Below are 23575 nucleotides of genomic sequence, written 5' to 3' on the forward strand. Positions count from 1 at the left end.
TGTCCTGGTCAGGTTTTTCACTGCTGTGACTAAAAGATCTGACCAGAACAATTTTAGGGGAGAAAAAGTGTATTTGAGGGCTCACAGTTTCAGAGGTCTTACTCCATGGAAGGCCAGCTCCATTCCTCAGGGCTCAAGGTGAGGCCAAAGAACATGTTAGAAGAGTTCGCAGAGGGAAGCAGCTCACATGATGATCAGAAAGCAGGAAGACTTTACTCTCCAGATACAAAAAATATATCCCATAGCCACATCCCAAATGAACCACTCTCTCCAGCCACACCCCACCTCCATCCAGTTACCACTCAGTTAATCCCATCAGGGATTAATTCACTGGTTAGGTTAAGGTTATGACCCAATCATTTATCCTCCAATCCTTCTTGCATTGTCTCATACCATGAGTTTTTGGGGGACACCTCACATTTAAACCATAACAAAGCCATTTTCAGACAAAAAAATATTTTTGACAAATAACTTCCTGTATTCATTTCTTAAGAAAACTACTAAAGGATGTGCTCCATCAAAACAAGAAAGTAAACCAAAGAGAAGAAAACATGAGAACCAAAAATGGTGAAGCCAACACAAAAATGCACACAGCAGGACAAACACTGTATGATACCACTTTATGAGGTATCTAAAATAACCAAACTCACCAAAGTAGAGAGTAGCACAGTGGTGCCAGGGTCTAGGGACAGGGAAGGATGGGGAGTTTCATAGGTACAAAGTTTCAGTTATGCAAGATGAGTAAATTCTAGAGATCTTTTGTAGAAAATCGTGCCTGTTTGTTAATAATACTGTTACACACTTCAAATTTGGTTAATAAAGTAGATCTCAGATTAAGTGTTCGTGCCACAATAAAAAATAAGCAAAGGGAATCTCCAGGATAATAGTGAAGGGACATTACAAGACGGCTCCTTGCAGAAGCCTCAGAGAGTAACTAGTCTTTGTGGATGGTGTTCTCCTGCTGCAATTGCCAAGAAGAAATCTGGTATGCAGGTGAGATATTAAAAGATCAATGCTTCTGAGGGATTGGGAAGAAAGGAGAGGGTAGAAGCAAGATTGAGCAGAGCATGGGAGCATTGCAGCCGATTAGACTTATCTCATAGAGGACTGAATGGACATTAGACCCTCCCATGCTTGGCCACTGGACATGGCCACTCTGGGACACGCATGCTCCTGGGACACACAGCTTTCTTCAGCTAACACATCTCTACATCCACCACTCTGGTCTATTGTTTTAGTCACCTTTTCTCGCTGCTGTGACTGAAAAGACTCAACCAGAACAATTGCAGAGGAGGAAAAGTTTATTTGAGGGCTCAGGGTTTCAGAGGTCTCAGTTCATAAAAGGCCAGCTCCATTCCTCAGGGCTCAAAGTGAGGCAAGACATCATGGTGGAAGAGTGTGGCAGAGGGAAGCAGCTCACATATAGATCAGGAAGCAGAGAGAGACACCACTGGCCAGATACAAATATATACCCAAAGCCATGTCCCGATTCCCACCTCCTCCAGCCACACCTACCATGTCGGTTATCACTCAGTTAATCCCTACCAGGGAATTAATTCACTGATTAGGTTAAGGTTATGACCCAATGATTTCTCCTCCAAACCTTCTTGCATTGTCTCATACCGTGAGCTTTTGAGGGATGCCTCACATCCAAACCATAATATCTATGTTGGATCAGATTAACAGAGTCCAGAAGGAAGTCCTTTACAGAGATGGAATTAGTATAATACCTAATGTGTTCTGAGATTACCTGATTGGGGGTAAAGGTCTCAGTTTTTAAGGACCTTTGGAAGTCCTTTTGGAAGACTCTGGTCAGGAAGAAGTTCAGGGAGAAAGTTGACTATGGAACAGAGACTCTCGCTGGCTGCCTATTTGGAATAGGGCGGGGAGAATATGGTAACAACCAGTCTCTGAACCCACCATGGCAGGAAGCACAAAATGGAAAGCAATTCATTTCCTGTTTTTGAAATTTAGGTTCTGGCCCAGCATGGTGGTGCTCTCTTGTAATTCCAGCAACTCAGGAGACTGAGGCAAGAGGATCACAAGTTCAAGGTCAACCTTAACAACTTAGCAAGACAGTCTCCAAGTAAAAACAAAGAGGGCTGGGGATGTAGCTGAATGGTAGAGCACCTTCGGGTTTAAACCCCAATATCACACAGTAAACAAACAAACAAACAAGAAAAAAAAAAAAACCCACAAAATTTAGGTTCTGTTCTATAGAAGTTATACATCGGCAGGTTTTAATGAAAGGTAGCACTTCCCCATCTTCCTCACTGACTCCTGTGTCCCTCTGTGCAGAGGCAACCACTGGGAGCACTTCCAACAGAATTTTTTGCACACATCTTTATATAGTTAAATCAAGCTCACCTGCTACTTCTTTTGTTGTTATTGTTCTAATAAGTTCTACATGACCGTAGAATGCATGTGTGCATTTTGATAAATCATTCATAAATGGAGTGTAATTTCTCATTTTTCTGATGATACATGTTGCAGGATCACATTGGTCAGGCAGTTCTATATAGTCATACATGTACTGGGGGTAATAATGTCTGTTTCTCTCTACTATCTTTCCTACCCCATGGCCCTCCGCTCCCTTCACTCCCCTCTACCTAGTCTACTTCTTGATTTATAGAAATTATTTCAACTATTTTTATGGATTTCCCAGGACCACAGATGAGACTCCCTTTGAGAGAGTGTTGCTGAGCATTTTGGAACAATAAGTTCTCTTGAGTGGAGGAGAGGGAACACGGGGGTCCTGGAGGAGTACCCCTACAGCTTGGAAGGCGTAGAGTCTGGGGGTCCTCTGAGCAGTGTCCAGACTCTGGGGTTTCCAGGATAAGCACCTGAACAGTGAAAACAACAATAGACCCCGAGCCCAAGTATCCCCAGCTCCACTTTTAGTATTCGAATATTTCTTTGGCCTTCTGTGAACTCTAAGTGCACCACCTAGTAAACAGTGGTATTGTTACTTATAGTAACAAATGAGGGGGTTGAATTGTTTTCATTCAGTGGCACATCAGTCTAGATTAGTGGAAATGATACCTGCTTATCTACCATCTTCTTATTGCAGAATATTTTAATGTATCATCAGAAAGCACATCAAATTATAACAAGTCTCACAAGTGGAGAAGAAAAGCAAAGATTCACATGGGCCCCCAACCACCCCCTGGGTCTTCACTTCAAGCTCCCTATTTACAGACCTAGATCTTGACCTGAGGACCCTGGCTTCCAGGCCCAGCCCGCTCACTGCTATCTATGGGATCTGCTGCTTCTCATTGCAGATGACGTGTGTATCACCCCACCACCAGGCCTTGCAGGAGCAGGGCCAGCCCAGATCTTTTTGTTATTCTCCAGCTCAGACCCCAGCACTTTGGATGAGCTCTGTCATTTTATGTATCTGCCTCTCTGGATTCTCCTGTCTCTCCCTACCCAACAACCATTGCCAGGCAACCAAGAGCCTCACCTGTACCTTTTACCCTGTGTCCAGGGAGATGGTAGATCTTCCATAAAAATTGATTTTTTAAAGCAAAAGAGTTTTATGGTTTACAAAACCCGAAACTTTCCGATTTTTTTTAGATTTCAAAATAGTTAAAATGTCAATAATTGTAAAGTGTGACTTCATCACCACAAATATGTGGATCGAGTACTCTGTCCTTTGTACACTAAAAAAGCACGTGAACTTTCAAGGTTCCTATGCAGATAAGAACTCAGAGCCACATCCAGCCTGTGTCAGCCATTCTGTCAACTGGGAGAACAGAAAGCAAATATCTAATTAAACTCAGACTACGATTTATCACTCACTACATACAAAATACTTAATAACTGCATTCTTAGCCTCATAACAACTTTGGAACAGTTTATCTTTAGAATCCTACTTTAAGACAAGAAAACAGAGAAGTGAAGTGTTTTGTCTAAGAACACACAGCAAGCAATTAATTATCTGAGTGTTGGGGAGGAGAGCTCATGTCTGTCACTTCTAATGTTGATGCTCTTTTCGCCACAGAATGTCATTTCTAGAATCTAAACTAGTACTTTTCACACCCAGAAGATCAAACCCCACTAACTGAAACTGTACCATTATAATAACACAGCCCTTTTAAAAATTTTATCGGTTCTTTTTAGTTATACATGACAGTAGAATCCATTTTGATATAATTATACAAGTATGGAATTTATCTTATTCTAATTAGGACCCCCAGTCTTGTGGAGGTACATGATGGTGAGATTCACTGTGGTGTATTCATATATGTACATAGTGCTTTTTATAGAGGGGAAAAACTAGAGAACCAATCCCTTCTTAAAGCTGTTTTGAAGAAGTTTAAAGAAATATTTCTTGTTCATGGAGCACTTACACAATTTTATACAATGATGCAGAGAATCAGGGTTCCAGGACTGAAGTCTCAGTATCAATACTATCAGGAAGAAAAATGAGAATAAATGCCTTTGAGCTAACTATGGAGAACTACCCAAGTCTTCAAAGAGTTACAGGTTGACAGGAAAAGATATGAAATGTAAATGACACCTCAGCTACTGTAAGAACAAGGAGCAAGTGTCCAGGGTAATTTCCTTCCACCCTGAAATCCTAATGAAATGCTGAGATCAATGTCACACAGGCCATCGAGACAGGACATAGATGTTAAAATAAGTCCAACCAAATGAAAGAGAGGGAGCAGCCTAGTGATGTCTTGCCTCTGGTTTCAAGAACAAAGGATCATAGTTCCCTCTTTTGTCAAAGCGATCACATTTGCAAATTATTAGTCATGATGAAAATGTCATATTTTCATGTTGAGTTACTACTGCAATAGACACTGGACCAAAACAAAACAATCTCCCTCTAAAAAATTCAAAGTAATTTCGAAAACAAACTTAATTTGAAGTTTTCACATTACTCATTATTTTAATTGATACATCAAGATCATTTATAGAGAAAAACAAATAGAAAAAGTCTTTGTCAGATGTGTCTTCGACCTCCTACTTGCAAACAAATTATAATCACATTTATTTTAATTAAAAATACATATGCTCATTTTTTTGGAAGTGAATAAAGGGGAAAAAACTCATCATTTCTTGCCAACCATGATAATTTTGCTACTAGGAGAAAGTACGTTCACTATCACATATATCTCCTGCTCACTTTTAGAAGCTCGTTATCTTTCCTAGTTTGTGCTCTGGGTGATGATTAGGATTTCCAGGATGATACTTATTTAATGTGATCATCGTTTTTAATTAAAGTGCTTTCTTTCTAAACCTCCAGTTGCATGTGATTTGATGCATATGCCTTTGCAAAGTTTTTTGGTTATCCGTTTGGGAGATTTGGGTGGCTGATGGCTTCATACTGAGTTCTAAAACTATGTCACCAAAATCCCCGACCGTCTTCACTCCGCCAGTGTGACCAACCACAGCCTCTCTGTGGCCTTAGCCAGCAGGCCGCAAGCTCAGGGAATGGAGGCAGGCCCTAGAAGCCCTGCCTGCGGTGCCTCCTGCGCTCTTTCCTTCCTCGCTGCTCATAGCTGATCATATAAAAATCCCTTCACGCTCCACCTTGCAGCTCTGTGGAGAGCAAGTGGGTTCCGCCCAGTCCCCAGGCTTCATCTTCCAGATCAACTGCTTCTCCAGCTGTCACTACATCAGCCTGTTCTTGGAGAGGACTTATCAAACTGTCCCAAACCATGGATAAGGAGGGGCTCCCTACCCAGGGCACTTCTCAGGACTCAGCCAGGTGCTGGGTGGATTGGGGGATCCACGTGTTGAGCCGCTCTCCACATGGGTGCCCAAATCTGACCCTCTGGTTCCAAGGTCACTCCCCCTGCAGGTGCCCTTGCCCAGGGAACCCTTCTCCTGCAGACAGAAAACTCTCCAAATTTACCGTGCTGACATACAGGTTGCACCATGCTTCTTCCCTCAAGCCTTGTTTTGGGGATCAAAAGCCCATTTTGAGCACTGAGAAAGCTCACTCCCTGTTTCTTCCCCTTTCAGTCCCGTTATACCTCAAAACAGTGTGAGTGCCCCGGATGAAGCATCACCGGCATGGAGTTAAAGAGAAGCATGAGGACTGATACTCCCCAGCACCGCCACACTCTGGGACCGTGTGCTTCCCAGGACCAAACAGCCAGGCGGCAGAAGCCCTGCCTGGACGCCTGCACCCCAGTGCCCAGCACTGCTCTGGAGCAGCACGGCCCCAGGGACCCCTCGCTAAACGGATACACATGTGAGCTGTGACTATTCCTGATGATCAGATACGGAGACATTTGGCTGCAACCAAATGGTATTCTTAACAACTTCCAACAGTGCAAAGTTTCAATCGAGCAGAAAAGCGTTGTACTTCCAAGTGGAATACTAGAGTACTTAGTGTAAACTGTTGAATTAAACAGATTTATGGTAGTTCTGCAGAAGTGAAAGTTTACAAGGTGTTTTAAAGAAACTGATATCACAGGTCGTATAATTTCCACCAGCATTTAAATGTAAGACTGTGTAATTCCTCTGCATCGGATGATGATGTAAGTGTAGGCGTCCACCGCTCGGCCCTCCACCCTCAGTCAAATGGGATGATCAGAGGATATAAAATCAGGGAAAAACCAGCATCAGTGCTGGAAAATAGGAAGGGTGCCACACATATGCCCAATACGTAAGGGGGTGTATTTTTCACATAGGCTGATGGTAATGGACCAAAGACACATTTAGAGTCTACATATGACTGTCCCCAGGACAGAGGAGTAACGAGAAAGCAGAGAGGCCCGGACAATCTACGTAAGACCGACTAGCGTGAAGGGTTGGAAAGAGATCTTGGGATGGGGAAACCAGCAAGCAAAATGCACGTGCTGCTACAAGGCCTTCCCTTGAGCCAGCAGCCCCTTCAAGAAGCAGCTCACATTGAATGCATTGGATGCAAGAGGCCACTTCCGGAAGGGACTTCTTTTGGAGCTGGAGGCCACTGCAAGCAGGACTTCCTTGGGGATCCTAGGTCCTGTTAAGATGCTGCAGGTTCACACGGGATAAGACATCAGGGAGGAGAGTCAGCAGCAAAGCACAGAAACATAACTGTACCTCAAACCCAAGGTCCCTCCACAATTGCTCCTGGTGGCACCTGTCCGTTCCCATCAGGGTGCAGGAGAGGTTTTTGCCTCAGGACTGTGAGCAGAAGTGAAGCTTCTCTCCTGGGCCTGGGTTTGGAAGAAGCACTTTTGCCTTCTCTGCGTTTTTCTGCCTTGGCTGGCTGGAGACAGCACACTCAAAATCTTCAGGGTCAGAGGGAACCTGGGACCCAGAACTGTCAGGTAGTGGGAGAAAATAAACTTCTGATTGTTGTATTGAATGCTGAGGTTTGTGGGGTGGTGGATTGTTCAATGGGTGGAAATCACTCCCCTCCCAGTGTGTACCCACCTTTGCCATGTAACTTTGCTACACCAACCATCAGAGGTGTGACAACTGTCACAACACAATGTGGTGGCAGTAGCATTGTGTGAGTTCTGGGCACACCTTGAGCTCTTGTCCTCGCCTCTTGAGAATTAAGCACCCCACGTTGCCATGTAAGGAGGCTGGACCCTCTGATTGACAGGAGCCCCTGTGATGGTCAGGGCAGGCCCAGACTGCAGGAGGCCATCTTGGACCCTCAGGCCCATATGAGTGGCTGATGGCTGCACCGCAGAGTCAGCCCAGAGAAACTAGGATAACTACAGAGTTGTAAAACTGGGGGGAAAGAACCACTTACATATTCAGTAGAGACAGAATGTTGGCTGGCCTCGGGTTACACTTCCAGGAAACAACGAAGTCATATCGGGAGCATTCTGAAGTGAGAAGGTGTGACAAGGAGTTCCGTAACCAAACCGGGACTCTTGAGGATATGTATCTGGGAGCCCCGAGGATACTCAGGGAGGTAAGGCATGGAAATTATCTATGTGTGCTTCTGAAAAGATATAGGAATAAATATAGCTGAAAATTTATCCAAGGCATAAACCAAATTTTAAAAATTACACTATGTGCATGTATAAATATATCATGGTGAATTCTACTTTTATGTATATTTGTAAAACACGAATTAAAAATAAACAAATGAGTGGAAGAATGAGCAGTAGAATGCAGGAAAGGAATAGGGGAAGGGAGGGGGGGAGGGAAAAGAGGGGCGCCAGGGACTGAAATGGAGCGAATTAAACTTCGTGCATGCATGAATGTGTCAGAATGAACCCAACTATTATATAACGATAAAGCAATAATCAAAGCATAAAACAAAAGTTTTTAAAGAAGTAGGGCTGGCCAGGTGTGGTGGCACAAACCTGTAATCCCAACAGCTCAGGAGGCTGAGGCAGGAGAATTGCAGCTCCCAAGTCAGCCTCAGCAACTTAGTGAGGCAGTAAGCAATGTAGTGAGCTACTTGTCTCTAAATAAAAAATAGAAGGGGTTGGGGTTTGGAGATGTGGTTCAGTGGTTAAGCACTCTTGGATTCAATCCCTGGTACCAAAAAAACAATAAATAAAATAAAATTAGTGCAGAAGCCTCCAGTGGTACAAACGAAGTTAAACAAATACAGATATCTATGACAATTTTTTAAAAAAGAAGCTATGTGATTAAAAAATAATAATTGTTTGGATCAGTATCACAAGGTATTATCAATGAAAGTTATCACATGGGAAAGATATAGATGAACATATTAACATTTTTTAAATTTATTTTTATTGTAAACAAATGGGATACATGTTGCACATACCATTTGCATAATCATACATTTCCATAGGGTAATGATGTTTGATTCATTCTGTTATTTTTTCCTTCCCCCCCACCTCTCTTTTCCCTCTATATAGTCCCTCCTTCCTCCATTCTTGCTCCCCTCCCACCCCCCATTATGTGTCATCATCCGTTTATCAGTGAGATCATTTGTCTTTTGGATTTTTGAGATTGGCTTATCTCACTTAGCATGATATTCTCCAATTTCATCCATTTTCCTGCAAATGCCATAATTTTATTATTCTTTATAGCTGAGTAATATTCCATTGTGTGTGTGTGTATGTATATATATATATATATATATATATATATATATATATATATATATCACAGTTTCTTTATCCATTCATCAATGGAAGGGCATCTAGGTTGGTTCCAGAGTCTGGCTATAGTGAATTGAGCAGCTATGAACATTGATGTGGCTGTATCTCTGTAGTATGCTGATTTGAAGTCCTTTGGGTATAGGCCGAGGAGTGGGATAGCTGGGTCAAATGGTAGGTCCATTCCAAGTTTTCTAAGGAATCTCCACACTGCTTTCCAGAGTGCCTGCACTAATTTGCAGTCCCACCAGCAATGTATGAGTGTACCTTTTTCCCCACATCCTCGCCAACACCTGTTGTTGCTTGTATTCTTGATAATAGCCATTCTAATTGGGGTGAGATGGAATCTTAGTGTAGTTTTGATTTGCATTTCTCTTATTACTAAAGATGTTGAACATTTTTTCATATGTTTGTTGATTGCTTGTAGATCTTGTTTTGTGAAGTGTCTGTTCATTTCCTTAGCCCATTTGTTGATTGGATTATTTGTATTCTTGGTGTAGAGTTTTTTGAGTTCTTTATAGATTCTGGAGATTAGTGCTCTATCTGAAGTATTATTGGCAAAGATTTTCTCCCACTCTGTAGGCTCTCTCTTCGCATTGCTGATAGTTTCCTTTGCTGAGAAAAAGCTTTTTAGTTTGAATCTATCCCAGTTGTTGATTCTTCCTTTTATTTCTTGTGCTATGGGAGTCCTGTTAAGGCATATCAACATTTTTATACAACAGAAATACAGTTCTGAACATCACTAATTAAAAATATAGCTGGGCACAGTGGCACCTATAATCCCAGCTGCTCAGAAGCCTGAGGCAGGAGGGTCACGAGTTCAAAGCCAGCCTCAGCAAAAGCGAGGTTCTGAGCAACTCAGTGAGACCCCGTCTCTAAATAAAATACAAAATAGGGCTGGGGATGTGGCTCAGTGGCCAAGTGCCCCTGAGTTCAATCCCTGGTACCCCTCCCCTAAAAAAATTCAAATGTTTTAAGAAATGAACGGGAAAAAAGAGACTAAATAAAAAGATTGCCTCTTTTATTTTTATCAGTAAGATTACTTAGCAGTGCATCTCCACTTTAGTGATTTCTTGATATAAAATATAGAAATATGCATACTATTAGGTGTTTGTGTATGTATATCGTAAAACAGTCCTAGAATCATTGAAAACATGAACTTAAAATTAACATAAGTTTAAAGTAAGTTTTATTGCATTTATTAGTAACACATTTTTTCTTTTTATTAAAATAATTTCCAGTGGGAGCAGAGTGATTAAATTTGCTCTCAATGTTTTTGAAACACTTGGTTGCATGATTTGCAAAATAGCAATCCAAAGGTGTGATTCTGGGTCTTTTCATTTCCAATTTGGATTTCATGGCTGTAGTAGCTGAATAAGATCCTTCCAGAGTTGTGTGGCTAGCTGTGCTCAGGGGCAGAAGCATACCATGGCTGTGCTTAATAATCCCAGCACTTAGGTTCTGTTCCATCCACTGATTATGTAATTGTTTTGTTGAAATTTGGTAGTAAATTTCCACCTTCCATGGTATCCATCAATTACTCTTGAGAAGAAATCAGTACGTATTATATTTTTATGCCTCAACAAATGGTTTGAAAATTCTCTAAAACTTTTTTCAAGAGTATAAAATTGTATTTCAAGTTTTTTAAGTGTGCTGATATGAGAGATTATTTTTATAGGTGTAACATTTATATCATTTTCAGCAATGTATCACATAGCAATGGAAACTCGGAAATGTTTCCAAACATCCGTTTTGAAAATGCTCTGTTACCTCATAATGTGACTGACGATGTGGCCCTGCCAGGGAAATGGAAAGCATTAGTTAGGCCTCTGGTAGAGGGCAAGAGGGGTGGGTACAGAGGGATTAGTATCACAGTCCTTTTCCTTTTATATCATGAGCATTACTTTTGTTTTTAGGAATCACTTTGAGATCTTTGCTAATGCTGTACATTAGCTTAGACAACAATAAATTAAATAACCCTCAAATCCACTCCTCTGAGCACACAAAGACTCCAGGGAGTCAGTGTAAGTGAACCAAGTGTGAAAGCATCATTGTCATCCTCCTTGAATTCTGGAATTCCCTCCCTTCCACCTCCTTCCCGAGAGTGAGCTGAGAGCCTCTGTCTTCTATGTGCACCTGAGCAAAGCCCCACTACCAGTTCATATTAAATATGAGTGAAGCTTAATGGCTTTCTTGACTTTCAAGTTAAAAGGAGCATTTCCCCTGGGACTCCAGGGAATGTTATCTTGTGTGCCAGCCGGGGTGTGTGCATCCCATTTTGGAGACTAAAGCCCTAGTGCAGGAAATCAGTAGAAGCATCACAGAGAGATGATAGAAATGAGACCCAGCACATCAATCGTGACCACCACACAAGGTCAGAAATGAAAACATCGCTCTCAGGAACACTTCTCCAACTGAAGTGTTAGATCATTATAAAGGACAGAAAATAGAAAGATAGGGAAAGACATGCTTTTGTGAAGGAGGTAGGATTCACAACACTAATAGCAAGCTAAAGAGCATAAGCCACAAGCAACAGGAAACAGAGTGTGGACCACCATTGCATATTGATCAAAAAGCACAGTGCATGAAGAGTTCAAGAATAAAAATTGACTTATGTTAGAAATGCTAAGCAAAATGCACAGAAACACAACATGAGATACTTTAAAATACCATCCTAGGTTTCATAGCTAAAAAAAAAAAAAAAAAAAAAAAAAAAAAAAACCAATGGTATAGAAGACGTGGATAGTAAAGAAACACAGTGATTTCAAGGGAAGAAATAGAGAATATACTTTCTTTTCAAGATCATATGGAACATTTACAAATATAGATCCCTTATTTGACTATAAAAATAAATTCAAAATAAATTCTCAAACATGGGAATTTAGGAGGTCATATTTGCAGAGCTTTATACAAATCCAATGTAGAAACTGCTGACATACTTGGTTTTACTGGAATTTTACTATGTACCATTCATCTCAGCCCAGAGTTTTTCACCAAAACATAGAAATGGCTGTGATCTAGGAATGTACAAATTTATTATGCTCTTGAAAGAGTCTTCTAACCTTATTAAAAAACAACACAATTCAAGGCTTAGACCATGTCATCATTGAAGACATAAATGGATACTGTAAGAAATTGAAGAAATCAATAATGGTGCAGAGAAAAATGTAAAAATCATCTATAACTGTATTACCCAGAGAAGATGTTGATTTCACAATTCTGGGGTTTTTTTTCCTATGTGTTAAACACTAACACACACAAATGTTTACACTGGTTCCCACATGTCCCCACAGCATGGGGCATACCAGATTTATAGTTCTTTTTTTTTTTTAATCCATTAACTGGCAGCATAGACATCTCTCCACACCAAATAATAACAGTCTACATCATTGTTCTTAAAAACGATGATTTCTAGAGGCCAGGGGTGCTCTAGGAGGTATTTTACCAATCCTCCACTGGACTCTTCCCTTATTTATTGATCTTTAATAGTCAATTAACTATGTTGCTTATAAATGTTCCAATTTGTCATTTTGGGGGTGTTAATTTTCTGTACTTATTTATTTTTTGTTGTTATCCTTTGGTTAGTTTGGTTTGGTTCCTGTACTTTTGTTGTGGGTTTGGTCTATTTTTGACAAAACATTTTTGTATAGTTAAATCTATCATTCTTTCCTTTCACATTTTCTGCATGTGATGTCATGTTTAAAGATGCCATACACATCCCAAAACTATATAAAGATTTACTTATATTTTCATTTAGTTTTTTGTTTGTTTGTTTGTTTGTTTGTTTTGTTTTGTTTTGTTTTTATAGAATGCATTTTGATTCATTGTATACAAATGGGGTACAACTTTTCGTCAGCAAATAGAAGACAAAGTAGGCCTGAATCTTCATCATGTTGATCTAGGATCAGACTTCCTTAACAAGACTCCCAAAGCACAAGAAATCAAAGTAAGAATCAATAAATGGGATGGATTCAAACTAAAAAGCTTTTTCTCAGCAAAGGGAACCATCAATAATGTGAAAAGAAAGCCTACAGAGTCAGAGAAAATCTTTTTCACACACACTTCAGATAGGGCACTAATCTCCAGAATTTATAAAAACTTACAAAACTTTACACCAAAAATACAAAGAACTCAATCAATAAATGGGCCAAGGAACTGGACAGACACTTTACAGAAAAAGACATGCAGGCGATTGATAAATATATGAAAAAGTGTTCAACATCTCTAGTAATTAGAGAAATGCAAATTAAAACAACTCTAAGATTTCATCTAGTTTTAAATTTACATTTTAAGCTTTACTCCATCTGAAAAATATTTCAGTGCAAGACTGAGACACAGTATAGCAAGAGATTAATAGAAGCGACCCAGACTCTAGACCACCTGGGTTAGATTCTATCTCTATTCATGACCAGCTGTGTGACCTTGGACCTTGTGTCTCAATTTCCTCATCTATAAAATGGTAATAATAATAGTATCTACTTGCAGAGTTCCCATGAAAATAAAGAATGTTAACTGGTATAAAACACGTGGAATCATGCCTACTACATAGCATTGTTATTTTTCCCAATGATTACCCAATTGTGCCAAGTCATTCACTAATTTCTCTACACTCATCCAAGTTTGAAATCCAATTTTCATCACTTACTAAAATCTGGTGTGCTTCCTGTTTGTCTGGTCCTATCTCTGTATTAACAGCATTTAAGTGATGGTAGCTTTATAATGTAATTTCATACCGCTCCATGGAGATACAACTTTTATATTCTACTTTTCCAAAGTGTTCTTGGTTAGCTCTGATAGCTCTCCAGATGAACTTGACCATTTCTCATCAAATTTCAAAATTTACTGAGATTTTCATTGGAATTGGGTTCGATTTTTTGTATTGTTTTAAAGTATCAACATTCTTACATGCAAATAACTTCGGTGACAAATGTCAGCTTACATTTTCCAAATACTTTTGGAGTAACGTCTAATTTGAAATTCAAAAAATGTTTTTAATGTGGGTAGATGTACATTGCCTCCATTTAATTGACAGATAAGTATGGCTGAAAACGTCTCAGGAGCTCACAGCACTAACAGTGTCAGAGCCAAGAATTATACCCCAATCTGTTAAGTGACAAAATCCATGCTCTTTTCATTCTATCCTGCTGGTGCAGCATTTTTTGACATCATCATCTAGGACATTAGGAGGTGTGGTTGTGAGTTCTGACTCAAATACCCCCCTTCCCTACTTTGGGCTGTAGGTTCTTTGTCAACTCCAAGGAATTGATGCCTGGTCTCTTCCTTTTGTAAGAATATGTGGTGCTCTCTATTCTCAAAGATATTTATCATCTTAAACATAATGTAAAAATCAGGTTATTTTAATATTTTCTCATGGTATAACCTACATATTTCCTTCAACTTCCTTTTAACTAGTATGTAGTCTCATTAAATGAGCAGTATTTTAATTTGCTTAAATTAAAAACAGGCACGTGTGGCTATTGAACCTTTCCAACATATAGATACATATATGTATGTATATGTATATCTAAATATAAATATAATATTTTTGGTAATATAGGGTTGGTTTGATGTGTAGTGGTGGTAATGATGATGGATAACCTACATCTTGTTTATTTTAGTCATGTTGTATCTAGATAAATGTGTTAGTTACTTGTGTTTTCTATGATCATTAATTGAATAATTAAATAATTAAATGCAATTTTAGAGATTAAATATTTGCACCCATTTTCCTAACTATTCCTTTTCTATCTCATTGTAAGCATTTCAAAAGCAAAGCATGATCTTGGATGTCAATAAATTCTACAAGCAGTAGAAATACTCTTTCCATAGAGTTAGTCCGCTTTCTGTCACTATAATAGAGTACCTGAGATAATCAGCTTGAAAAGAGGAAAGGTTTACTTTGGCTCATGGTTTCAGAGATTTCAGTCCACGGTCACTTGGCCTTGTCACATTGGGCCTGTGGCAGCACAGTAGTGCATCATGGCAGGAGTACTTGGCAGAGGAGTTCTGCTCACCTCATGGCAGCTGAGGAGAAGGAGAAAAGGGAGGGCACTGTAGTCTCCATATTCCTTCAAGGACATGAATACAACAACCTAACTTTCTTTACTAGGTCTAAAGTTTCTACCACCTCCCAAAAGTGCCAGAGGCTGGCAGCAAAACTTTAACGTGCAGGCCTTTAGGGGATATTAAGATCCAAACTCTAGCATGCTGCATGACTATAAACAGAGAAATCTCATTAAATTTTGACATTTATTTCTGTTTAGTATTGCACCTAACCTAGAGAAAATATACAAATGTATATTTTATTGTAAGTTTTATTTTCCTACTTACATAAGTTACTTTTAACAGAAGAATTTCTCAGTGATGTGAGGTTTTTTATTGTTTACCTGTTTATGGCAGAAACGTTTGAGGGTCTGTTACATATTGGCTTTTGTGTAGGTGCTGGGGTGCAGAGATCAGCAAGATATTACCTCCTAGCTGAAGAACCACAGAGTTTAACAAATGAATGTGCATTAATAGCTACATTTGGATAATAGTATTATGTCTCATTTCTCATAAATGTGTACCCGGCCTAGGGAGAGCTCATAGGAGGAGCAGAGGACACAGTAGGAACCGTCCATGATTTCTGCACCACAGTCATGCTGACTATCCAACAAGGGCTCCATCCCCAGAAAGATGTCTTAGAACTTCAGTGCATCTGAAGACCTACTCAGACTCCTCCCATCCAATCAGCCACTTCTTTTCTCAGGGTCACTTTCTTTTTATAACATTAATTACTTAAAGTCTTGTCCCTCTTCTTACCTGATAGGTTTCTGCTTTTCTTCTTTCATGAAGAGTTTGGTAATTTTCTGAACAGAAAAATCCATGAACACCTTCCAGTTTTTCTTTGGCTGAGGTGGAAATCTTGATCGAGTCTGACTCTTTGTCCTGCTGGCCATTTGACAAGTGTGGCTTTTATCAGGTGGCAATCAACACATGTTCATTAGGCTGACAGTCTCCTGTGTTTTGTCGGATGGTCTACTATCCCCAAATGGTGTGTGTGACAGAATGAGGACCCAGGCCTTGGCGTCATCTCTGAGGAGATGCAGATTAAAGTCCAAGCTTCCCACGGTGGAAACCCAGGTTCCTATCTCCACGCTGCCATCTATTCTCTGTGTGATCCTTGGTCAAGTCCCTCAGCTCTCTGAGGCCCTATTTTCTCAGCTAGAAGAATGGAGGCCAGTGGACAGGGTTACTTGGGTATCCGTGGAGGCCTGTTGATGGGGTTACTTGAGTATCTCTGGAGGCCTGTGGACTGGGTTACTTGGGTATCCGTGGAGGCCTGTGGACGGGGTTACTTGGGTATCCATGGAGGCCTGTGGACGGGGTTACTTGGGTATCTGTGGAGGCCTGTGGACTGGGTTACTCGGGTATCTGTGGAGGCCTGTGGACGGGGTTACTTGGGTATCTGGGAGGAACAGGAGCAAATAAAGCATGTGAAAAGACTTATTAGGTAAAGTCTCAACTTTCTAAGGATCCTTAAGGCCTGAGAAAAATAAAGTCCAAGGATTGAAAAACTGTAATGAACTCTAGGTATTTAAAGATGACTAGTCATTGATGGTATCTGATTCTACCACATGGATGTGTCAATTTGTAAGACTCACCACAGCGCATTCCACACAGCCAAAGTCACAATTCCTAGGAAACAGAGGTTTGTAAATTGTGTTCATGATAATTTTATAATTGGAAACAATACATTTAGGATGCAGAGATTAAATGCCTAACAATTGCTCAGGTCACAGTATGGCCTAGGATCTATCCAGAAGGACCAGTGTGGGCTCAAAGGTATTTGGCTGCATTCTCGCGGGCTGTCTGTGTGGACAGGAGTCATCACAGGGCTTCTGAATCTGCATCTCCACCTCTGCCCTCTCTGCTGCTGCCTTTTGCCTCCCTGTCCCATTATGGTGACCAACATCTAGGGTTTCATTCACAGGTTTATTTTGCTGGATGTCCACAGTAACTCTTCTACCTAACATTGTGCTGAAGGTCCTAACCAGTGTAATAAGGCAAAAGCAAGAAGCAAAAGTCCTGAAAATTGTAAAAACAATAAGTAAAATTGTCCTTTATTCACGGAAGGCATTGTTGATTAGGTAGGAAGGAAGTATTAAGGAATCTATTCTCCACATACTTCCTCCTAAAAATTATTGGAACTCAGAAGTAAATTTATCAATGTCACAGGAAATAAGATTGATGCACAAAAATTAACTATATGCTAACAATCAGCAACTAGAAAATAAAAACTTTTTAAAGGTATCATTTCCAGTAGGATCAAAAACAAAACCCTTAGAATGACTTTCTCTTTAAAAAGAGAACTTTCTGGGGTGATGGGAATGTACTTTATTTCTACTGAAGTGGTAATCACACGGGTGGGACTTCAACGAGAACTCTTCAAGCTCTCTATTTAACATATGTGCATTTTATTGTATGAAAACATTACCTTAAAATTAAAATAAATAGGTTATTGGACTTTAAAAAAGATACCTCCAAAACATTCTAGTGAGTGAAGGAATACAGACATAAGAGCTCTCCTGGTACACAGTTCTATTTATATAAAATCTCCAGAATTGATAGTTTCATAGAGACAGAGCATGGACTGACAGCTGCCAGAGAAGTAGGGGAGGAGAGGAGGCAGGGGATCCTGAAGCCCTGGTACCTGTTCCTTCTCAATTCCCGCTATTAGTCCACACCTGTGGCGAGGTCTAGAGGTAGGAGAGAAAAGTCCAGAGGTGGCCCTTGAATGAGATCATTCAGAGTCTCACACACCAACCCTTCTGGCCTTCGGTCTCTCACTAGATCCAGCCAACCAGGATCTGCAACAGTGGCTGAGAGCAACCCGTTATAGAAAAGAGGAAGGGAGGAGGGGAAGAAAGCCTGTGTCGGTGTGCATACATTCATTCATTTATCAGAAACTCCAGGGAGGCAGCCAACAAAACTCTTTTATGGATCAATACGTACTTACGTCCTTGAACAAGACCTAGCTCATTTAGGGGCTCAACGAACATTTTTAATAAGTGGGAGAGCTTATAAAAGACACTTGGATTTACTGAGAGTTCATGATTTAATAGGACTTTCCTAATCCCCTTTTCACTTTGTGGTAGATGGCATTAGCCCTGTTTTATGGAGAAAAGAGCAAAGGCTTGCTACTACTTATCAGCTGTTAGTAATAACTCTTTAGAGATTATGCACCATGGAGTTAATGATTTATTAGGGCAAAAAAGGAATTTAGAGGTGCTTCAACCCAACTCGCACTTTACTGATGGAGAAAATAACCCCCAAGTGGCAGAAGTCACTAGTCCTCAGTCTCATGGGAGTTAGGCTTGGAAGTTGGACCTGGACTCAGCTCTCACCTCAGCTGGAGATCTTTGCTCTGATTTGATACCTCTTGCCATTCCTAAAATTGCCACTTGCAGAAAGTATTAGAAACCGCCAGTCATACAGTTGTACAGCTGGAAAGCGAACTAATACTAAGTTGCTCTTACGTCATGTTACACAACCAGCACCACACCATCTCCACCATCTCCATACCCACCAACACCATGAGTTTTGTGTGTGTACCCCGGGTGGCCTTGCACACAGCTCTTGGTCTTTTAATCCCCTGCCTTGTCTAAGACCTTGAAAGCTGTGGAACTTCTCCACCTGGCAGAGCAACATTTACCAGAGAACAGAACATGCTCTTTTTTCTTGTTTTAACTTGACTCCATTGTTCGCCAAATATATTTTTCTTTCTGTGAAGTATAACTGAACATTTTATGACAGGATTTAACATTTAAACCTGTAATATAAAAGTCTCTCTTTGTCCCTCTACCCTGACAGTCTGTCAAATAAGGCTAACATGGATTGCTAAAAGCATGACTACATTATTAGATAATTCCTCAGGTTAGCTTTTTGCGTCTGTGCATGTTGAAGATGGCAGAATCAACAAGAGGAACAGGGATCAGGAAGCAGAGGAAGGGGACATGCAAATATGAACTTGCATTTCTGACGGGCACCAGTTCTCGCTGCTCTGGGAGCTAGCTACCTCATTTTCTGGGCACGCCTGACTTTGCATCTCAAGAAAACACTTCCCAGTGGCCCTCATTTATCTTCTTCTGTATTGATCTGAGAAAGTGAGATGATTTATCATTCAGAACTGTACAATTTGACCATGTTTATGATGCATGGCATGAGCTAGGTGTTCTGCCTAACTTAAACAAAGGAGACAGTGTGTTAAATGTAACTTTGGTTGTGACTCTGGTCATGACCCTCATCCTCTCTTGGTGGGACTGTTGCAAGAGCCTCCCAACCGGTTTCCCTGCCTCCTTCCCAGTTCCAAAACATGCTCTCAGAGTGATCTTTCTAGAATATAGATTTAATAATGTCACTCCCCAGCTGAAAACCACGGATGCAACTGCAAACCTACAGGATGAAGTGCTAGCGTATCAACACAGCAGACAGTCAGATGCTCACCCAGCGGGTTCCAAACTACCAGCCTGTTGTGTTCCCCCCTCACACCACAAGTTCTCTCGTCCAAGATGACCTGACCACTCATTTCTCAATGAGACAGGCTATTTCTTTACTAAGACCTTTCTTTTGCCCTTTCTCCACTTCATCATCTCCTAAGCACTCTTGGAGACCTGAGGAAAGAGGCCCTTCAAGACATCAAGACTTTTCTAGGTAAAACCAGTAGCATCTTTCTTCCTAGAACACTGACCACACAGAAACCTAGCCCTCTGAGTTCCTATCTCCCTGTGGACGTGGATTTTTACTGAGAATCTACTGTGCATCAAGTAGGTTTCTAGTAAGTAGGTACACAGTAGCGAATAATAGATATGTGTGCTTCCTTCACAGAGTTTACAATAAAAGAACAAATGAACACACACTACCATGTATTTCCCTTCCTTCCTTCCTCCCTCTCTTGTTCTTTTCCCTCTTCAGTGTGGAACTATGTCTCCAGCTTCCTTATTACCCTGGTAATCAAAAATATTGTTTAAATGGATGCTTATTCTGCTTAAGGCACTGACTGGACTGAGTTCTGTGAGAATTGAAAAGATGAATTATTCAAAGTCTCTATCCTTAAGGAGCTTATCCCTCACTAGGACAATCATCTCACTAATAAAGACGTTTTATACAAATACATTTTGGAGGAAAATTCTGATGGCATCCTGCTGGAATGAAGTTACACCTACAGGGGCTGCATTTTTCTCTCACCCTTGACGGTGCCCTGGGAACTCTCCTTGCTCTTATTGTCTTTCTTTACACATCCAGGAGGCAACTCATGAAGTATATTCCAAGTAGTCCAGAGCCGTATTTTGATACAGCTTGATTTTTTTTTTTTTTTTTTTTTTTTTTTTTTTTTTTTGCTGTACCACTTTTCACAAATTTCATATCTTCCCAACTGAAGCAAAATTCAGTGTACAGACTGATCAAAATTGGGCATAACCCTGAGATGGGTTTATGAAGGTCAGGATGTGAAGATACCAGATGAACAGCCCCATCTCACCCAGGCTGCTATCCCGGGCTTGTGGTCTCTAACCCAGGAATGTTTCCTACAGATACTATAATAGATACATTTTGAAAAGAGTCTGAAAGCATCAAGAGAAAAGTCAAACAGGGATGAAGGGAATCTACACAGAGAAGGGGATATCTGAAGCTGATGCTGCAGAAATGGTACTTCCTTCTATTTCTTTATTAACTTTTGGTACTTCCTTTTAAATCTTGAACATAATTAAGAAATGTTAGTGAGTCAATTTTTGGCATTTTGATAAGGTGACCCTCACAAAGAATTTCACCCAGAGCAATCTGATGACAGAATATTGCAAAACAAGCAGGAAGTCAATCCAGAAGAGAAACTAAATAAGGCGTGAGAGAATCTTCCAAGCAGCCCAGGGCTGGTCAAAGATTGAAACTTGGAATTTGGTTCTGAGGTTGGTTTGATAAAAATCACAAGATTGATTTCAAATGAGGGTGATAGAAATGAAAAAATGATGAAGACTTGGGGGTAGAAAAATATTATTTTAATAAAGAAGACTTTATAAAACTATCCTTGGCACCCAGAAAATGAGCTAAGACTTGGGGATCCAAAGATTTATAGACTGGCCCTGCCCTGCCTAATGTCACCGGGAAGCTGACTCTGATGAATACAAAAGTGTTTTGCCTGAGTTGTGGAGAAAAAAATAATCCTGAACTAAAAGCTGCTCTATCCCATGAACAAAGCTTAAAATTAAGTTTCAAAAGGATCAAAGTATTTTGTGAGCACCTTAACCATATCCCAGAACATAACTCAAAAATATTTTTAGGAATAAAAAATATCTAGCATTTAACAAGGTAAAAGTCACAGTCCAGCATCCAGTTAAAATGTACAGAACACAAAGAAGCAAAAACATACAGAATGCTAAGGAAAAATGAGTTAATTATAACTGACCCATAAATAATGCAAATGATAGAATTAGTAGCTAAGGACATCATTAAACAATTATTGTTACTATTAATCAATTCAAGAAGCTAGAGGAAAAATTGGACATCTTATGTGGTAACATGGAAGAAGAGATTGATATATGTAGAATGATAGACATAGAGAGATAGAGTATTCCAAATTGAATTTCTACTTTACGTGATCTTCTACCCTCTGTCTGTGTCTCAGTTTCCTTACAAGGCCACCAGTCACTGGATCAGGGCTCACTGAAGTCACATCCAAACTCAGCTTCACTTAACCAACTACATCTGCAGTGACATTGTTTCCAAATGAGGTTTTAGGAAGACACGAATTTTGTGGGAACACTAAGTCAACCTCAAGCAATAGAGAAATCGTCGAAACTGGATTCCTGCCTCGCACCAGACATAAATATCATCTTACATTGGATTAGGGTTTTATGTCAAAATTAAAACTTGAAAAGACTTCGTAGTAAATATAAATTAATAAGTTTGGACTCTGAGATAGGAAGCAACTCCCTAAGCAAGACTCAATTTTGTCCTTTCCACTCAGTGTAGCATATTAATAGACTGAAAAAGAGCCTATGTGACCATCTCAGGAGATGTAGGGGAAGAAAGAGTAATCGACCATCTATTTCTGTAAAACTGTTAGCAAACTAGAACAGAAGGAATGCTCTTCAACTTGATAAGGGGCATCTATGAAAAACCCATGGGTAGCATTGATCTTGGTGGTAGAAGTCCCGAAGCTTTTCCCCTATAATCAGGGGCAGAGCAAGGATGCTTCCACCCCATCACGCTGTGTTCTGCATTGTCCTGTATCCTCCTCTTCCTCAGAACAAGGTCCCTGGTGACCTCTGAGCCAGGCCTTCTCCTTGTATTGAACCCAGAAATACTCAGTTACTTCCCACAACACCCTGGAGCAAGTTCCTGGGACACCATGAGGCCATCCTCAGCTCCAGCCACTCAGATAATCAACTTCTCATTAATTGGCTTGATGCAGAATATCTCTGAGTTTTGCAGCACTCCATTATTTTACTCTGGGAAACAAATCCCTTCTGCTCTGGGAATCCCAACAACTTGCCTGGGAAGTATTAAAATCAGGTATTCAATAGCAATCATTCCCTCCCCTCATCAACCCCTCCCAAAAATAATGCAATCAGGGAGTTGGCATGACAGGTCCCTTCTCATGATTCTACCAGCAACCAAGATAGTTCTGTCTTCCGTACTTCTTTCCTGTTTGTCGGTCAGATGTTTGTTTCCCTTGGGGCAGCAGAAGGCTCTTTCTTCCCCAGTTCATTGTACACCTCATGTAAATACAATGCCTTGAATCTTCCAGGACTTAGCTCTCCACATCTTAAGTTAAGCTCAGAGGAAAAACAGACAAACAAATGCAATACTGCTTCTGCTTCTCTCTGTGACAGCTTTTGCAGTTGAAAGTCACGCTATTTAAGATATAGTTCTGTTATTGATTCACAAATATCACATAAGATCTCAAAGTCCAAAAATGTGGTGCCTTATTCTCTCTGAATGGCTCCTACTTTTGTTTGTCGATGCCTATAAAAAACAATGTCTTCAGACTGATAAGTGCCTGAAGAGTAGGTCCTACAGGAAAAAAGAAAAATGCATGGTTAATATCAAAATAACCCCCTGCTCTAATTACCCAAGTTTAGAAATGGAGCAGATCATTATCGATACTGAAGCTTTTGCGAAACCACCAAAAGAACAATTTGTCTTCATGCATACTACACATTCACACATATAACACACAGTGAAATTTATAAGATAGGTTATCCCAGGCATCGCCTAGGTAAAATGTACAGACATGGAAATTTTAAAGATATTCTTCAATTCAACCCTTCTTTGTTAAATGGTCTTGCTCTCTGAAGGCTGACTTGGGTGAATTAGCAAAGCTGGCTGGTATCTAATTTGAAACACCAGGAAATGCTCTTCATATGTGATGGAAAATGAGAACAAATTATTAAAACATTGTTTTATGGTACAGTAAAATAAGCCAATTAAAAACATTCTCCAGTAGGCGGAGCTTCCCTCCACCGGTTGCATGTGTGCTGTGCTTAATGATTTGCCTTTAA

At 40.2% G+C, this 23575-nt stretch overlaps 1 long non-coding RNA gene across 2 annotated transcripts in view; it reads left to right on the plus strand.

Moving 5' to 3' along the window:
- The window catches only part of LOC306645137, a 45575-nt gene extending 32820 nt beyond the window's left edge, over nt 1-12755 (plus strand). Inside the window, exons 3-4 of one of the 2 annotated variants that reach the window (XR_013759549.1) lie at nt 5977-7873; nt 10955-12755. This is a non-coding gene — a long non-coding RNA (uncharacterized lncRNA). Of the gene's footprint in view, nt 1-5976; nt 8085-10954 lie in introns of those variants that run through there. The other variant, XR_013759550.1, reaches the window with a different exon arrangement.
- Nucleotides 12756-23575: the final 10820 nt, after the last annotated feature.

Source organism: Sciurus vulgaris (assembly GCF_902686455.1).
Source record: "Sciurus vulgaris genome assembly, chromosome: 15".
Lineage (NCBI taxonomy): Eukaryota > Metazoa > Chordata > Mammalia > Rodentia > Sciuridae > Sciurus > Sciurus vulgaris.